Consider the following 19,240-nt stretch of genomic DNA (forward strand, 5'->3'; position numbering starts at 1 on the left):
TTATTTATTTATTTTTAAAAAACTCTTATCAATCCAGGATATATGTCCAATATTCACTGTTGTTTCAGAGTAAAAGCAATATATAATTGATCTCTCCACCTCACCACAATTTGCACTGTGTTTCCTTTGCATTGAAATAAATGTTGAAGAATGTAATTTATTATGGAAAATTCCATAACAGGTCACAGTGAGACAAATAATGCAGTTTTTGTTGGAAGCTGAACTGCGGCGGAATGAAAACAGCAATGCATGTGAACAACACAGGTTGGAACAGAAATGATGTCTTCTTACATCCCTACCTGGATGATGGTATGGAGAAAATGATGGCATGTACCTTTGGGGGGGGGGGATCCATATATTTTTCCATACAGGCTAGTAATGGTTGTATCTCAAAGTAGCTGAAAATGCCTTCCTTTAAAAAAAACAACAACAGAGAAGTTCTCAGGCCACCTTGTACCAATGTAAATTGGAACAAACCATGCTTTGGAACAGTGCATATACATGCAATCTAATCCACTTGTCTGTGCTTTGATCAGAGCATGATCTGTCAGATGTAGATTGGGGAGGGGGTTCACTCCAAATTGTGGATTGAACCAAAATTCTTCCCCATTCCTATTCTGAAGAGGTATGCCACAAATCTAGACACTGGCTAATGTTTTGTCACCAATTTCTTTAATTAAAAATATTTTTGTTTATGCCCTTAATAAAATGATACAGCACTGTTGTAACTCAGTGTGGTGTAAGATCATATTGATGCCTAAAAGGGTGGATTAATTTATATAAAAGATCAAGAAAGTAAGTTGTTTCTGGGTTATTGGCCTCTTAATCTTGTATATTAATTCAGGTAATGTACCACTACCACTATCTTCTATTTAATTATTTTTATTTATGTACCATTAAGCCCAGTTTTCATTACTTTTATTGTGGAAAAGGGATAAGTCCATTGTATTGGCGCAGCATTGTCATCTCATTTGCAATCCTCAAAAGACCCCTTTTCTTCCTGGAGAAATCAAATGACATAATCTCTGGCACTCTTTAGAAACCTTCTTTTTTATTTCTTTAATTAGTTGTTTTCACTAGGACCTCCTCCTTGAACTCTTAGCATTTTAATACACTTCTGCCTCACTAACCCGGTTGATGGTTTCAGAGTTTGTGCAGCACACATTCCTGATCTGCAAGAAAGCTGCTTTCTTCCAGGACTTTTCATATTCTGCCCTAATCCCTTGGTAATTACAAAGGCTCTCTCTGCAACAATAAGCAAGTCTGAGAGGAATTTCTCTTGCGGTGCTTCTCACAGAAGAACTCTGCTTGAGCATCCCAGTTAAATTTTCTTCCCAGGAGTCTCAGACTCAGAATACAAGCCTGCAAAATGCCAAAACAGAGGCACTCAAAGGTTATCGTGGAAACCTGGGTTGTGACAAAACTTTGGTTAAACAGGAGTGAGAAAAGAACGTCTCCTGACAAAAAATTCTTCAGTCAGGACGGAGTTAAATTCCAATACTAAAAGCTTTGCCACAAAGATGACAGCGCTTCAAAACATTTATTTAATGGCCGACAACCATTTACCTCAGGGCTCTTTTGTAACCTTTTCTGTATTGGTTTATAAATAATAGTGTTATTTGGTACATTTACCTCAGGAGTGAGAAAATATTTTCAGCTTGAAGGCCACATCCCCTTCTGAGCAACCTTCCAAAGGTCACATGTCAGAGTAGTACGTGGGGCCAAAAGCAAAAGTAGGTGGAGCAACAAATTTAAATTTTACCTCAGCATAGTAGGCTAGTTTCTATTCACACACTCTTCTTTATCCTCCATCTGGGCAGGCAAGAGGCATTACCAGAGTTCAAGGATACATTCCAGCCAACCAAAAACATTTGGGGAGTCCTTGATCTTGGGTGGGGGAGAGTAGAGGGGTCAGACAGAGAGACCGGCAGCTCTGTATTCTTCTCCTGTACCTGAGGGTCCTCACGCTTGCATGAAGTATGTGTGACCTGGTTAAGTGGATGGAGAGATTCTGCTTCAAAAAGCCCACAGACAAACAGCTAGGTAATTTTTAAAAGAAGGCATCTGAAAGCAGCCCTGCTCAGGGAAGTTTTTAGTGTATGATGTTGTGTTTTTGTTTTTTAGTATTTTTTGTTGGAAGCTGCCCAGAGTGTCTGGGACAACCCAGTCAGATGGGTGGCATATAAATAATATATTATTGATTATTATTATTACATGTTACACACACACACACATATGTAAAAAGCCTTCATTTCCTTCTTTCTAAATATAGATGATAGTATGTACCTTTCTTTGAAAGGAAGGGCAACAGAAGGTGTCATAATTATATTTTTATGGGTATTTCAGGAGTGGGCAATGGTTTCCCCCCTCAGGGTCTACATTCCTTTGTAAACAAGCTGGCAGTGGGCTAGGAATGCTCAAGAAATTTGATTTCTGTGAATGTAAGGGGACCTGATCCACAATGACTACTTCTAACATGCAAATAAACATGTGATTATCCTTCAGATTTCTCACTTCTCTAAATTTAGTAAAATAGCTTTTGGCTAAAAAATATACAAAATTCCCGAAACAATGTATGATAAAAAACATTTCAGATGTATTCGGTAACGGAATACGGCTGTATATATAAAAATAAATTTAAAAGTTGTCCAGTAGCACCCTAGAGACCAACTAAGTTTGTTCTTGGTATAAGCTTTTGTGTGCATGCCAGAGGTATCTGAAGAAGTGTGCATGCACACAAAAGCTTATACCAAGAACAAACTTAGTTGGTCTCTAGGGTGCTACTGGACAATTTTTTAATTTTTTTATATATTTCAACTGTGTCAGACCAACATGGCTACCTACCTGAATCTAGAATACGGCTGGAACTTTTTAAAAAATAAAATGCTGGTACATGTGATAACAGGACAGTATGGATTTAGGGATGAGCATATGAGAAATTGACATGGACCAGCATGATCTGTCCTCCCTGCCCTAAATATTACTACCCAGTCAGCATTACTCTTAAGAATCTGGGTGCTTTCTAAGACTTTTCTTTCTCTGCTCAGGCAAGAAGTGATGGCCCCCTAAGTTCCAGAAAAGGGGAAGGCTTGAAAGCCAGGATTAGATGCATGTTCTCAAATGGCTGTTCTCTCTCTTCTTGGGCAGGCTTCTGAAAGACCAATAAGTTGGTCACAGAACATCTCTCTCCACTCCAGCCACCACACTCAGTGGCTTCTGTCTGAAAAATGGCATTCTTTGGAAAGAAAAAGAAAAAAGGTGCAGTGCGGGGCTTAGAGTGACAAAACTGTTCATAGCCCATCTCTTTCTATCTATCCACCAGCAAGGAATGTGTTACGCTTGGAGGGGAGCAGAGGTCACATTCAGGAAGACTGTGAGCTGCACAGTGGATTGTCCACCTCTGGTTACGCCTTCCAATACCAGGTAAAATATAAAACACAAATCAGTAACACAGACTCACCTTCCCTATTTGCTAAAATGATTTCTTGTGCTTTTTGTATATTTGGCATAGAAAAGAAATCACTTAATTGACTCGGACCTGGCTCTTCTCCCTATGTTAATCCCCTTTGGCTGCCTATCTGCAAGGCTAAGTCTCGAAGCATGAAAATCTGAGTTTTTCTATTATCTCTAAACTCAAAACCTCTTATTTTATTTTTAATGTTTTCCCATTTGGGGGAATTGATTATCTTTCACCCTCTAGCCACAAAGAACATTCTAAGGAGTGAAATGATTTTAGAGAGAGTTATGTTACTAGGCATGGCCCACTAAATAGGTAACCATTTCCTCCCAATTATATTGTATGCTTGAATTCAACCATTTCTGCCCTACACAATCTGATTAATTTTTAATCTTGGAATTCAAGCAGCCTAAGAACACAGTTCTTCGGCATCTGTGGCCTTGTTGGTGAGAGGGGAAAGGTCAAGCTTATTTAATTGTATACAGTTGTGTTAAGAACTGTGAAATAACCACAAACAGAGAGATACAAACACACACATGATTGCTTCCAACCAATGCAACTAATTGTGGATACATCAGATTCAGGTTAAAACAGCGTACAAATTGTCAAATCACTTCATTTCTCTTATAGTGACTAGGCTGCTTCTTCTAATTTGCTGTGCTCTTGTGAAGCAGGAATCTGAAACCTTAGGGGAGGAAAGAAAACATACAAATGCTATTACAGTACACATTTCTAAGCAGCAGGAAGTCTGTAGTAAGTGTCAGATTGATCAGGATTTTACTCTCCATATAAACAACTGCTATCAAGTGTACCATGGGAAAAGGTCAGGCATTCATCTATGCTATAATATTTTTACCAATTTAGACTTAGACAAGACTTGATGGGGAATAAATTATTGAAAACTTTAAACTTGAACCACAAGTAGCTTTAAAAGCAGAACAGCCTTCTATTTTTACATCCTTTCCAAGGAACTTGGATTTGCCAATGTACATAAAAATATGATAAGCAAGCTTGAGAAAGATCCGCCGACATTCTGGAAGAAGTGTATTGGCAGCATATATACATCATAAACCTCAATATGCAAAAGTACCTATACATATAAAACCACATGTAAGTAAGGAAGTGTGGATACTTGATTGCTATGAATAATGTGTAGCTGTTCAGCTTAATAAACTACAGGTTTGTAGAGGCGGGCAAGACCAGAGCTCATTTTGCCCTACGTCTTATTCAGAAGTGTGAACATCCACTTATCAGTCCCCCAATATCAGCCTGTTGAGTTTACGTTACAACACAATACAAGCAAAATGTAACTTTATTGCAGAAAGGCCATTGCAGACCAGTTACACAGTGTAGGTAAAGGTTTACAATAATATAATCGAAGGTGAGTAGCAGCATATGTAATGGAGCATAGAATACCGGTAAATTGTTAAGGTGCTGTAAATGTGGAGAGTTCAGAAATGCAGTATTTCACTTCCAATAAGAAACTGCCATCTAATGTAGTTATGTTGTTATTAAATCACCCTATTGTATGGTGCACTCTTAGCATTGTAATTAAGCATAGAGTGGTAAACGACATTGATACATCTTAAGAACACTCCAAAGGAGCATGATGCATTAAATCCTTTATAATCCACATGCATTAAGGTCCCAGGATATCATTTACACCAACTTGTTTAAACACTTAGAAAAATAAATGCACACAAATTGCACACGTTTCAACAATTACAGTGAAATAAGAGGCTTCTATGCATTACTGATGTGAAAACTTGCCTTTCCAAAACAATATCTGTCACTAAAAGTACTTGGAGGTTTACTCAATATTTATATGTTTAAATTCCTCATTATGATTTAAGGAAGAATGATAAACCATAAACAGCAGTAGGCAACTTGTTTTAAAAATAATTGTATCCACTCAGAATGAATGAATCTGGTGATCAGTGATGTCAAAAAGACACTTCCACTTGCCACCATAAAAGGTTACAGCTGAATGCCACATCATCTGCATTGCTTTTACACCATCACTTTAAAGTAGGAATGGGGAATCTGTGACCCTCCAGATTTTGCTAGGTCCCAACTCTCATCATCCTTGAGCACTGACCACACTGGCTGGGGCTGATGAGAATTGGTGCCTAAGAACATATGGATGACCATAGCTTCCTTTTACCTTCTTTACAGAATACAAGAGTGCTCTACCCTAGGACATTGCAACCTAAAATTCAACACTGCAAAATTATCAAAGTAGAGGAAAGTGGATCCAGGGATAAACACTGAAAAAATATGTGATTGTTTTAGACAAATTTATTTAAGCTTGGTCACAGGCTAAATTGCAGTGGGGCATGGGACAAGAACTAGGGGTCAGGGAGCAAACAAGGTAGCTATTGAGAAGGGATCTGAAGTAAGGAAGCTTGTAATTCATGTTGATAAAGAATTCTTAGCGTAGAGAAGAAATCAAAGGATATGTGTTATCAACATATGGTTAATTTTCTAATATTTTTGACTAAGACTTACTTTATAGATATGTTTTTAACTCTGTTACACACACACACACACACACAGAGAGAGAGAGAGAGAGAGAGAGAGAGAGAGAGAAGATGTTCCTGATTTATTTGTTTTTGGCCAACTTACATACAGCTCTTTCAGTTAATTCCACTTGTGTGAACCTTTAAACCTTATAGTTGTCAGGACTCAAAACTGCATTATATACTAAGCCTGGCATCTTGTTCACTTGCTGAATGTTACCACCAAATGCTGTTCAAAGGCAGGAATTAAATGTTTTAGTGCTGGCTTGCTTTTTTTGTTTGTTTGTTCGTCTGGGAAAAGGGGAAGCCTCAACAAAGCATGCAGACTTACTGTTGCAGCCTGTTGAATATTGATTAAACATTGGGAGAAACATCTTAATGGTAAGAATAGTTTGGTAATGGAACCAATGACTTAATGCGGTGGTGGGTTCTCTCCAGTGGAAGGTTTTGAAGCAGAGGCTCAACAGCCATGATGGGGCTATCTAGGTCTGAATGTCCTGTACCAAGCAGAGAGTTAGACTAGATCCCTTCGAACTCGATCGTTTTACACCTGCCCACTATATCGCTTTCATTTCCTTCCACTGTCACTTCTTCCCTTTGCTGGCTGAAGAAAGTGGCTTATATATCCATGTGCTTCAGATGGAAGCAAAACAGCCCCTTCCTTTATTACCAGGCTGTGGGCACTTTGCTAGCTTCTACCAGCTGGAAGAATATGAGGTGGGAGGGATGGGGGAGGAATTCAGTCTGATTATTGCAATGGACCAACTGAATCTGATGCTCCTGAACTTGCTTGCAGAATGATTCACTTCTCCAGAAGTCCCCTCCAAGCTTTGGACTATTACTTCTTTCAGCTTCCACTGGCATGGTCAATAAGCAAGGATAATTGGAGCTGCAGTACAACATAGCTGGCAAGTATATGCTTGGGGAAGACCTTCTTAGTAACTAAAGAGAATATATACAGACACAGCATAAACACGGGGTACTTAGCATTGCTAAAGCAAAGACTGTACCCCAACAACAAGCTTGATGCAGCACTCGCCAGTAGTATGAATATGCAAAGGATTCTACACATTTACAATTTCTAGTCTGCTAAGTAACATGAATTCAGCCAAACAAATATTAAATAGAAAGGTTATGAGAATAATAGAGGTCTTTGCCTAAGGCACATTTCTAACTCACATTAATATGAATGAAAGTTAACCATGGGCCAGAAGAGAAAGAATACATTGCTGTGTGTGTATGGAGTCTCTGAATATTTCATTTGAATATATATATATTTAAAAAAACGTCTAGTTTATCAGAACAAAGACTTCAGATTCTGTTTTAGAATTACTGAGGCGCAAGATAGGACCAGGAAAGTTCACCCGGCCATGTATATTTTACTGCAAACATGTCATTTTAGACATCTTTCAAAGCTGTATGTGAATATGAAAAGCAATCCTACTGAGGTATTCTTTGCAACTCCTCATTGACATATTCATGCAATGTAAAATCAATCAAAAACTGAGGAAGCATTTTATGGAAGTGGGGTGGGGGTGGGGAGATGGCTCCAAAAAAGCCATCTCCAGGATTTAAAGTGTATAAAATATCAGTGGAAGCTGGCTTTTCTCTCTTTAAAATCTCAGCTTTAGATGAAAATTGAAACAAATATTGATTTTTTTATTACAAAATCCTTAACTATTAATGGAACATTTCCCATGCCATGCTGATGGATCCAAATTAGTGTACCAATTCTTCATAATCAAAATAACATAAAATACACAAGGACTTTTTCTTCTGTGCTGCTAGGAAAAGGTTAAATCTAAACTGGATAAGGTCTGAGTCAAAATGTGGAACAGTACAAATCTGCCAAAAATCTAATGTCATATTTCTAGAAATGTAATATTTTGCCTTCTTGCATGTAAGAGTTTGCATGCCAGCTTTGCACTTTAGCCAGGATTATAATATTAATATAATGTGAGTTCTGGGGTGCAAAATATTTTGTCATAGAATTGTAGAGTTGAGAGGGACCATGAGGATCATCTAATCCAACCCCCTGCAGTGCAGGAATTTTTTGCCCAACATGGGAAATTGTCACTTCTCCATAATGAGGAGTCTTAAATCTAACTTCGTGTCAAACAAACTTTTTTCCTTCCACATACACAGCAGCAGTGGGAGACCTTTTTTTGTGGTGCAATTACATGCAACTAGGAAAGTGTGTGTGAATACTGGTAGTCTGTTGGCAGAGTTGATTGCGCCAGTCATTCCAATCTGATTATCACTCTACCTCCCAGACAGTTTTGGTTGGTTTGGAAAGACACACATGATCAGCCCTGTCCACATAGCTAGAATATTTGTATACACTTCGTTGTTTGATTATATTTTCTTCATGATTGACTATTATGAAAGCTTGCCTTGAGGTTGCTTTTGGGAATCAAAAGCAAGATAAATGGTTTTATAAAACAAAACAAACATGTTCCTGGAGGTGAAGTGAAAGAGTGCTTATGTGGAAAGTCTGTGAATCTGGGATATAAGATTATGTTAAGGAAAGTAATTTTAAAAGAATTATGTATACTTTGAACATTGTTTGCAATTGTTGTTTTAAAGACTGCCTATTTTAAACTAATAAGTAACCAGCATGTTTTAAATTTCCACAATAAAGTCAATATTTTATAGTACAGTCATGGCAACAGGAGTTAACTATCTGCTTGGTTGCGTAATGTTTCATATAAGCATCTCGAGAATGTATAACTTGCTGCTTAAATGGAACACTCAGGATGAGACAGTCAAATCAGCCATGATAAAATGGGCTCAAGATATTGGGTACAACATTATGTTTGAAGACTGGGAAAGGTTATGGACCACTGGAATGAAATTCACGGCATGTAATGCCCTGAAGGAAAATATTATGAAAATGATATATAGGTGGTACATGACCCCAGTTAAAACTTGCAAAAATATATCATCGGTCTGATAATAAATGTTGGAAATGTAAGGGGGCTGAAGGGACATTCTTTCACCTTTGGTGGACTTGTCCAAAAGTGAAGGCCTACTGGGAAATGATCTATAATGAGTTAAAAAAGGTGTTTAGGTACACCTTTCCTAAGAAACGAGAGGCCTTCCTCCTGGGCATTGTGGACCAAAAGGTGTTAAAGAAGGATAGAACTTTTTTTATGTATGCAACTACAGCAGCAAGAATACTCATAGCAAAATATTGGAAGATACAAGATCTCCCCATGCTGGAAGAGTGGCAGACGCAATTGATAGACTATATGGAACTGGCTGAAATGACGGGCAGAATCCGAGATTTGGGAGAAGAAACAATGGAAGAGGACTGGAAAAAATTTAAGGACTATTTACAAAAACATTATAAGTTGTATGAATGTTAAGAACCCGCATGATTTGGAAACTCTAGCTCCTGCAACTAGACTGAGACAACAGAAGACTAAGTTATAAGTAAGAAAAAGCTGAAATTTAAAGTTTTTTTTCTTTTTATGTATCATTTTAAGGTATAAATGGCTGATAAAAGGAACTTTAGATTTAGAAGTATAATATTTTGAAAGATATAAATAAGGTACGAAACAAGGTAATAATTTGCTGATATGTTTTATTGTAAAGAACGCAGGGTGAGGGAGATGTGGGGAAGTCCAGTTAGTAATGTAAAAATGTATTTGAAAGTTGGATTATTTCTTTTTCTGTCTTTTTTTGTTGTTGTTGTTTGTTCTTTTTCTTTTTTTCTTTTCTAAGTCTCTATATTTCTGATCTTGTAAATTGAAAATGCAATAAAAATTTTTATAAAGTAAAGGTATGTGTTTGTAAATAATCTAAGGAGGCATACTATGATATTTTTTTTTGCCTTTTCTTTCTGTCTAGGTATAGTACACTGTAAACCCCAGTGTAACAAACTTTATAGCTTACCATATCAAAGTTTATCAAAGTTTACTTTCTTTATCATTTACTACTGTATTGGATCTAGCAATATTTTGGCAGCCTAAAATTACACTAGTCTGACCTTGACATTAGTATTCAACAGCACTGATGGAAGAATGACAGCTTCTCCATCCTAGTGGGTGATTTTGCAAGCTTTTACCTTCATGACTATGGAGTTTCTGTCAAACGTGCTTCCAGCTGAATGATCACATTCTTTTGAATTATGAAGTGGCTGCAAACTGTGCTAATTAGGTCCATATTGATGTCACTCATAAGGATTAAACAGCCTTAATAGCCTTAAAGTTATATAAATATGTCTAATCTTAATACACCATTATCTCTTGCTTGTATTTCATTTAGGAACACAATTAAATAGCTCAGAAAATGTATGCTCAGAGGTTTAAATTTGATTTTTTTTAAAAAAGAGGCTATTGAAGGAGAGATACTTTTTTAAAAAAACAACTTGCATAAGTAACAATTAACAGTATTATTAACATTGAGAATTATTAATAATAGTTTAAATTGAATAAAGGCCAGTGTATCTAATCAGCTACCATATGTGATATTGTCTGGCATGTTCGTGGGGTTTAATTTTTTTTTGATGTAGAAGTTCGGGGTGTGTGGTGCATGTATTGGCGGGGAAATAATTTCATGTATTCTTTCATGCCTTGGTTTCCTCTGTTTGATCCCTAAAAACCATTCATGAAGGCAAGTGGGCAGAAGAGGACCTTCCATCACCTCCTCCCCACTACAGCTCCTTTGGCTCTTGAAAAACCGTACCTGAGAGTTGGAGGAACCCACAGAACCTAACAGATTTTGGGCAATTCACCCCTTCCCACAAGCTTCCCCATACAACAACCCACCGTGTTCAAGATGGTCCCCTGATCCCCAGGAGAAGCTTTTTGACGGCACAGGGATTTCAGATGGGACGAAAGGTGAGAAAGTCTTATCTCACTTCAATGAGCATTGCTTAAGGTCCAACTGCTTCTCTGCCACTGCACTGACACCATTTTTCACAGCATGATCCCAGAGAATTTAAATAAGATGCATCATCAAAATAGGCTAACATTTTCTATCTTTCTCAATAGATGTTGGCTAAACCTCAGAAGTTTAAAACTGGAATGCATCAAAAATATGTATTATTGCTTATTCTATGACCCATTCAAATTGTGTCCAGGGCTAAGGGACCATATGTTATGCTTTGAAGCCAAGAGGAATTGAGTGGTTCAGAACATTTTTGTGTAAGTAAGGAGCATGCAAATATCACAAAGTTTGTTCAACATACCCAGATCCAAAACATTTTTGTCAGTCAACCACTAGATAGCTTTCTATAGGATTCTTCCTACAAAGGTATTTGCTTTAAAGGTATTATATATTGTGTTTGCTGCTGGATAGGATCCTATATTAAACTGTTGCCACAAATAATTTAGCACAGTTGGTAGTTCATAGCTGAAAATGATAACAACATATACTATACTTTTCACTGTAAAGAGAAACCAAGGCAAATATTATCCCAACCAACGTTTGTCACCCAGACACAGGAAGCAGGGCAAGACAGCAGTCACAAGGTTTAAAGGTTAGAGTATGCTCTATTTAGAACAAAGGGGTGTCTACTCAATCCTGATCAGCTGGCTACTCTAGGCACTTAAAGCTACCAGTGCTCTAGTGACTCCATCTGAAATAGTAATGAATGATGAAATGGTCACACCTCTCCTACAGTGATTCTAAGACAGCCTTGCTGGTAAGAACATCATGCCGCAATTTTGGTAAAGATAAATAAACCTTTTACCATGAATGTATTTAATGGCAAACTGCTTGGTCAAAGTCATAAAATCAATTTATTATGTAAAATCATGAGATAAAGATCACTATTCCATCTCTAAAACACCTATATCAGCATAGCCCAGAAGATTCTAAGTTTGGTATGTTTTGGTTTTACTCTCTCCTTTAGGAGATACTTAGCTGCATTTTAGTGTGCACATTATTCCAAAAGGCAGCATAATGGAATAATTAATCATTTCCTCAGACAAATGTGATCAATTCTACTCCCACCCACCCAATGCTACTAGGGCCTTGTGTTCTTAATACAAATAAAATGGATATGTAAAAGAGGCACAGTGTAAACAGAAACAGCCACTTGCTTCTCTTCCTTACAATCTTTCTCACACATGAAACTTTAAATCCAGTTTCACTTGAAATTTAGGGATATGTGAAATCCCTTCCAACAACTCTATAGCTGAGTTTAAGGTTCAGTTTTCTGCCCCAAATCCAACTGCCCTGAGCATGAAGCCATACTGGGATGAGTAGTGACAGAGCGATAATTAATAAAGTCTTAATAAAAGGTCAAAGATGTCAGAAGCTCAACAGTTACCTAGAAACTGAGATGGTGGCTACAGTGTAACTGACAGAGGATCTTGCCCTAGTTCCTGTCTCCGAGCTGATCCTGGTGATCACTGAAAGTGAGTGTGGCTGGAAACAGCCCACTGAAACAGATCTCATAGCACCCGTAGCACACCCAACCAAAGTCAGGACCCTAATTGGTGATTTCTCCCAGCTCAAGAAACCAAATACCTCCCACATGACATCAGCAATCCAACAACAATTCAAGAGTTTGGAGGGAGACCATGAAGCATAGGAAAAGTGCCCATCTTTAGATGACAGTTGGCTCTTAAGAAATTCCAGCCTCGGTTCACTCCCAACCCTTTTTGATTCTATGGTTCTGTTATTACTGTTTGTCAGATTGTTATCCTGCCCTTCCTTCCAAAGGAGCCCAGGGCAGCGAATTAAAAATATTTAGAAAAAAGCATAGGCCATGCAATCTAAACACACAACTAAAATAATTCCATGGTTAAATCCTGTCATCAAAATGCCTGATCAGAAGAAGGCATCTTACATTGACCCTGAAAGACTTTTGTGGATTGCCAAAGAAGGCTGGAACACAGTTAAAGCAAATAATAATAATAATAATAATAATAATAATAATAATAATAATAACCACCCTTCATCCAAAGATCACAGGGCAGTTTAGACAACAAAAACACAAAAGTATCTAGCACAGAAACAAACATAAACACCCCCCCCCATGTAAAAGGCCATAGATTCTTTAATCTAATGAGAGAAGAGGAATGTTTAGCTACCACACAACCTTTTCCAAGAGGGGAACCTGGATGTGCTCTTCAGTAATGACTCCACCAGCCTAGCACTCCCATCACTTTCACCCCATTGCCATTGAAATCACAGGAGTGACAGCTGCCATGGCAACCCTACAGCCTTTGAAGTCCTTCTGCTCTCTCCTCAAGTTCTGCTGCTCTTTCTTCTGCACATGCTTTGCAGAAATCTCCCTACTCAGTCCAAGTACCTTTAGTTAAAAGGATCTCAGATAGCAAGGCAGAGAAAGGACTTAGTACCTTGGACCTTGGAAAGACACAGCCAGGCAGTCAGAATAAACAGCACTGGTCAAGAAGGACCTGTGGTCTCAGCTGGTACAAGCCAGCTTTATATATTCACTACCTGCAGAGACAAAGAAAAAAAGAGAGAACTGTGTCTGTCATGACTTGCTTGAGGACTTCCTGGACAACATTGAACATCTGGCATGCTACAGTTGGAAACAAAATGTTGCACTAGATTAACCTGCATATTTCAAAGAATAGGATTCTCAGAGCTAGAGAGCAGTGAAAAGGAACCTCTCTTAAATATCTCTACTATCCAATTTGATATGAAGAGGGGACTGTTGAAACTGTATTTCTGAGCTGTATAAATTGCAGGCAGAACCTTTGGTTATATCCAGAAGGCTGTAAGCAGCTTTTTCAGAGCCTGAACCTCTATAAAGGTAAAGGTAAAGGGACCCCTGACCGTTAGGTCCAGTCGCAGACGACTCTATTAATTAACCACCCACATAAATAGCTGGGAGGCATTGTAATCTAAGACTGGATAGTCTTCAGAATACCTACATGTAGTGGGCACTGTAACCTCAGCTCTTTAAAATCTAGGCATGCAATATAGGATTGCAAACCACTATAGGATTGCAAAAGATATCGAACATAGAACATATGAATCCTACTGCCCACACTCTGTATCAGGAAACAATAAACATAATTAATGCAGCAGTATCTCATTTTCTAACATTTTCTTTAAGTAATTGGAAACAGCACCTTGTTAGTCCCCAGTGGTCCTATAGTTCTAAAGGTTAACTCTGTAAGATTCACTTCAATTAGCAAGATATTCCTTACATCACATCAGACTCTCTTTCAATTTCAATAATCAGACAGTCTGTTGAGTGTGCCAGCCCTGACCAAGCGTGGCTTTAATGTAAATTTAAATCACAACAAATGTGCAGTTACCAAAGATGGAGTTTTGTACGCACAAGGTTTTTGAAAATAATGGAGTCTTTGTGCTAGAAACAGTTCAAGAGTGAGAAAATATGGTAAAGAAGAATACAAGTGCAACCTGTGTTCATCTGTGGCACAAAAGGCTTGGGCATAGAGGCTTTGGGATTATAGCAGAGATGCCAAAGAAAGGTTTGGTGAGAAGAATGGAAATTAAACCTAGCAAAGTTGACCTGAATAGTGAAATATGTGGAAGTTGTTTGTTGAGGAAGAGAACAAGACCTTCTATCCCCAAGCAAAGCCAGAAAAGTTCCACAGAGCCTAGGCAACCTATTCATACTGAAAAATGTGGTCCAATTCAACTGATGTCTCATGAGGAAAAACAACAATGTGAAAATGACTTTTCTGCTTGTATATGTTGATAACATGATTTTGGTTACTGCGAACAAAGATTGTACAAAAAAATTGAGATTTTTGAGAATTTACATGCTAGATTAAAATTGATTAATTCAAATTAGGCATATTGAGAAGGGGACTGTAAGAAAAACACTGGGGTCTAATTTGCATCTGTTTATAGTACAGTCAAAGGGGACGCAGGTGGCGCTGTGGGTTAAAGCCTCAGCACCTAGGACTTGCCGATCGAAAGGTCGGCGGTTCGAATCCCTGCTGCGGGGTGCGCTCCCGTTGCTCGGTCCCAGCGCCTGCCAACCTAGCAGTTCGAAAGCACCTCCAGGTGCAAGTAGATAAATAGGGACCGCTTACCAGCGGGAAGGTAAACGGCGTTTCCGTGTGCGGCTCTGGCTCGCCAGAGCAGCGATGTCACGCTGGCCACGTGACCCGGAAGTGTCTCCGGACAGCGCTGGCCCCTGGCCTCTTAAGTGAGATGGGCGCACAACCCCAGAGTCTGGCAAGACTGGCCCGTACGGGCAGGGGTACCTTTACCTTTTTTATAGTACAGTCAAACCTCTTCTTACGTCTGTCTCCACTTGCGTCCATTTCACCCAATGTCCTCAGCAAACCCGGAAGTAACCGGAGGGTTTGCCGCCGGTCGCGCATGCGCAGAAGCAGCACTCACCACCTGCACCTCTCCCAGCAACCCGTTTCAACCTCCGGAACGGATTATGGTTGCAGGTAGAGGTTTCACTGTAGTTTATAAGTGTATATAAACTATATATTGTAATATATTGTAAACTATATATTGTAATGGCACCACAGTCTCTGCTGTGCCTTGTTCCAAAGGAAACAGAAACTTGGGGTAAGCCCTTGGATTCTCTCACTGGGTGGAGATGGGGTGTTGTGTAACACTATTTTAGATGCATGGGATGCATTCTAAACATATATAATATAACATCGAGGCCATACTAAATGTGTGAGGCAATCAGCTGTATTTTAAGCACATGTTTGCCCCTTTCACATAATAGCAGATGTATGTGTGTATGTAATGTACTTGTTACACTAGAAAGGTGCAGGCAGAAATTTTCAAGTAACCTTCCAATCCTCTTCTGGTTTTATCTCACCCAGCCCAGCTCTCATATCCAAAATGAACTAGGCAGACCAAAGCGAAATACACTAATTTCAGCAAATCTCTACGACATAAATCTGAAGCTCTCTTTTTAATATATTTATATATAGAGGGTGGGAGTTAATTGTTTCTTTTGATTTCAGAATGGACACATCCCATGCATCTTGGGGAACTGTGGCATATGGTATGATTACTTTCCCCTGCAGAGTGACACCTTTTGTTTATATGGACGTAAATACAGTGTATAACCCTCTCATGTGGTGTTGCCACAGCTAAACAGAAGACAGGCACAGGGAAGCTCACCAAAGCTTTCTTCCTGGCAGGGGTGTGGGAAGGGGTGTGTGGTGGGTGCGGCTACCCCGGGTGTCACCAGTGAGGGGGGTGACAAAATGATAAAAATATGAGGTCGTTTTTTAAAAAAGAAATGGGCTCACGAAGCTTTTTAGTTCAGTCCAGAAATGTAACATAATGCGGCTGGCGCTAGGCGCCTGCCTATCGCCTCTCCCTCAGCTGCCCTACAGTTGAGGGGGAGGTTGTGGAGAGGCTCCACGCAGCACCCCTGCCTTGGCTCACCCCCAGTGGTGGAGCTTCATGCTCCAGCACCAGGGGTCGGAGAGCAGGTGGGGGCAGGGCTGGCTTACGTGCCGGGGGCATGGCGTACGTGCTGGGGGCGTGGTGTACGTGCTGGGGGCGTGGTGTACATGCCGGGGCGTGGCGTACGTGCTGGGGGCATGGCACGCCGCTCTCCGGGGCGTGGCGTACGTGCTGGGGGCATGGCACGCCGCTCTCCCCACATCCCTCTTCTTCTGCCAGTGCTCGCCCCGCCCCCCATGGGTGGCTCTTCTTTCTCTGGCTTCATCCCCCTTCATTCTACCCTCTTGCCTGCCTACCATCTCCGCGTTGCTTCCATCTTCCCCCTAGTTGTCCTCCTTCCTTTGCTCTTGGATTTCTCCCCACTCCCTTTGCTGCTCCCCACCCCCACATCTCTTTGATCTTCTCTCCCCTCGCCCATCCCTCTGTGGCATGCCCCGTCTGCTTTGCTGGAGGAAAGAAGTTGGAGGGCAGCTGCCCTGTCCAGTCAATTGCAGCAAGGGCTGCGTGCGGCTCTCTCCCTTCTGCCTCCTGCCTCCTCCTCCTTCTCCTCGCCCTAGGCTCCCTGCAACCTCAGCAGCAGCAGCAGCGAGAGCAGCCGCTTCGGGGGCGTGACCAGGCAGGAGGGGCTGCGAGGGGGCGGCTCTCCCAGCAGCACCACTTAATGAAGTGGAGCCCCAGCCGATGTGCGTACCACACTGGGCACCAAAGCAGCTAGCTTCCCGGAATTACCTATAGCACTTTGGCTACTTCCCAGGCTGTGTGGCAATACAGGAAATGGAACAACTGACATCATGGCTCATTCAACACCAACATACCCTCTTCTGGAAACCTGAGCAATGGTGACTGGAATGGAACACAAGATTTCTGATGTCACTAAGTGGTGCAGGAAAAAGCCATGATAAAAGGCTCTCATCCGTTAACGGGTTTGCTGTGAAAAGTTTACTGGTTATGGGATGGAACATGTTGTTATACTTTTTTTAAAAAAAGTTAATATATTTCAAATTACCTGTCTCATTCTACTTTGGAGGGCCCTCATAAGCATAAATGTCTGTGCTGCAAAGTGAGATGAGTAGTGATTAAGACTAAGTGGATCTTGTTAATTCAGCAACACTTTAGAATAATTGAACATGAATAAAATGGTAACATTAAAATGAACTTCTGGAGGAAGTACATACAAATCCACATTAGCTGCATATTAAGTTCATCATGACTAACATTATTACAATTAAAACAAAGATGATAAAATAATGACTGGCTACTTATAATTGCATTGTTACTATTTCTAATCTTGCCACTAAGTAGTAAAATGTTTTGTTTTTTTTAAAGAGAGAGAGAATGGGAAGACAACTGTTGGAACTTTCCTTCATCAGGAGTCAAATTCTCATGAACCTGCTTGATTATCAAGGTCTTAATTAGAGGCACTGCTCAGAGTGTTTCCATTCTCTGAGGTAAGATTAATGGCTGACAAAGAAGAAAATGAACTTTCTGGTTGGGCTGTCTTGCGACTCTTCTGTCTCCTCAATTTGCCAAGGAGAGTTAGCTGAAGACAATGAGTAGTGTTTCCAACTCCTTGATCAGATTTTTGGGTTTTCTTATTTACTTGAAGCTGTTTTAAAACTGTTTTAAATGATGTTACATTTGTTTTGTCCCTTCTGGAATTCTAGAGTATGAGTGTTTCATCAGGAAAGAAATGTGTGCCCTGGGTCTCGATGAAGCTAATTTCTTTAAATGAGGGAAATTAGCAATAAGCCAACTTCCCTTACCAATCCTAAATGGGCTTGGCATAGTGATTTAATTGTGGGATCATCTAATCAATATTTGACTTTTTGCAGTTTTACCTTGAAGTTGATTTTGTCTCTAGGAAAATGACTGGGTACAGATGCCCTCCTGCCTAGACTCTGCTGTATTCATGCAAGCAGAGCCAAGAGAAAGTCCACATGGTTTTGGGTGGAACCAGCAGGATATAATAGTTCTCTTAGTTCTGTTTATGCGTACAACACTGTCTAGATCTTAACGGAGACGCTTCAAGAGCCTATTGCCACAACCACCAGCATGTTTAGGAAAGGAAAGGCAGTGAAGGTTCATGGTAGAGGAACATTTGCAGCTACTGCAAGTTGGAATAGATTTGAGAAGCAACTATTAAATTACATTTCCAAACTGTGAAAGTTGAGATTTGCCTCCAGCCATGGATCATAAGCAATGTAAGAAAGGAGGCACTCCCTACATTAATACTGAGTGCAAAGCCAAAACAGACTCTCATCCTTGTCAGCAGACAGACCACAAAAGTATATACTAGCTGAAGCTTGAAAGATGATGTCTCCAAGGATAGCCCCACTTGGAGTGCATTGCATTAGTCTATTAGCAATGCATGGGTGATGGCAGAAACTCATGCATCCATATTAATCTCTATTTAAAAGGTTTCCCTGTTGTAGTTTCTACCTGTAGTTTGGGAACTATTTCAGATTAGAATTACCTCAAGAATGTGCATACCTCGAGATATATAGTCAGATCTTACAAGAGTGGAAGCTGGGATATTGCTGGATGAGAAGTTTTTTAGATTATGTCACAGCACAACATTATTTGGAGGGGAAAAATAGTGGAAAGCGGGGCCAAGGCAGAAGTGAGCAAATGCAACAAACAAACAAACAAACAAACAAGCAAACAAACAAAGAAACACCTATATTCAAAGCCTTAAATGCTTCTACAGTCCTTGAAACAGTGATGGATTGAAATGTGAAGAGCTAAACATTATAAGAAAAGCCAATATTAATGTGATTTCAGATAAACATGTATTTGTAGATTACTATATATCCGCGGTTCACATAAATGTCTTTATATCTGCTTTATAAGTCAGTGATGGCAGAAATATAGAAGTCAGTCTGTTAGTATAAAAGGTGACATTTTTACATGGCTT

At 39.7% G+C, this 19,240-nt stretch overlaps 1 protein-coding gene and 1 long non-coding RNA gene across 27 annotated transcripts in view; one reads left to right on the plus strand and one right to left on the minus strand.

The window, feature by feature from the left end:
- Positions 1–19,240, minus strand: part of TENM3 (teneurin transmembrane protein 3) — a 1,240,854-nt gene that overhangs the window by 909,669 nt on the left and 311,945 nt on the right. The window lies entirely within an intron of this gene.
- LOC310852535 lies at positions 1,838–18,024 on the plus strand. Of its 3 annotated transcripts, XR_014568224.1 has the most exons (5): positions 1,968–2,097; positions 3,323–3,423; positions 6,773–6,884; positions 10,594–10,820; positions 17,653–18,024. It is a non-coding gene; the product is annotated as an uncharacterized lncRNA (long non-coding RNA). The 3 variants fall into 3 exon arrangements; XR_014568223.1 differs by lacking the exon at positions 17,653–18,024 and having other exon boundaries at positions 1,838–1,977; positions 10,594–11,310; XR_014568225.1 differs by lacking the exon at positions 17,653–18,024 and having other exon boundaries at positions 10,594–11,310.

Source organism: Podarcis gaigeae (assembly GCF_964106915.1).
Source record: "Podarcis gaigeae genome assembly, chromosome: 9".
NCBI classification, from domain to species: domain Eukaryota; kingdom Metazoa; phylum Chordata; class Lepidosauria; order Squamata; family Lacertidae; genus Podarcis; species Podarcis gaigeae.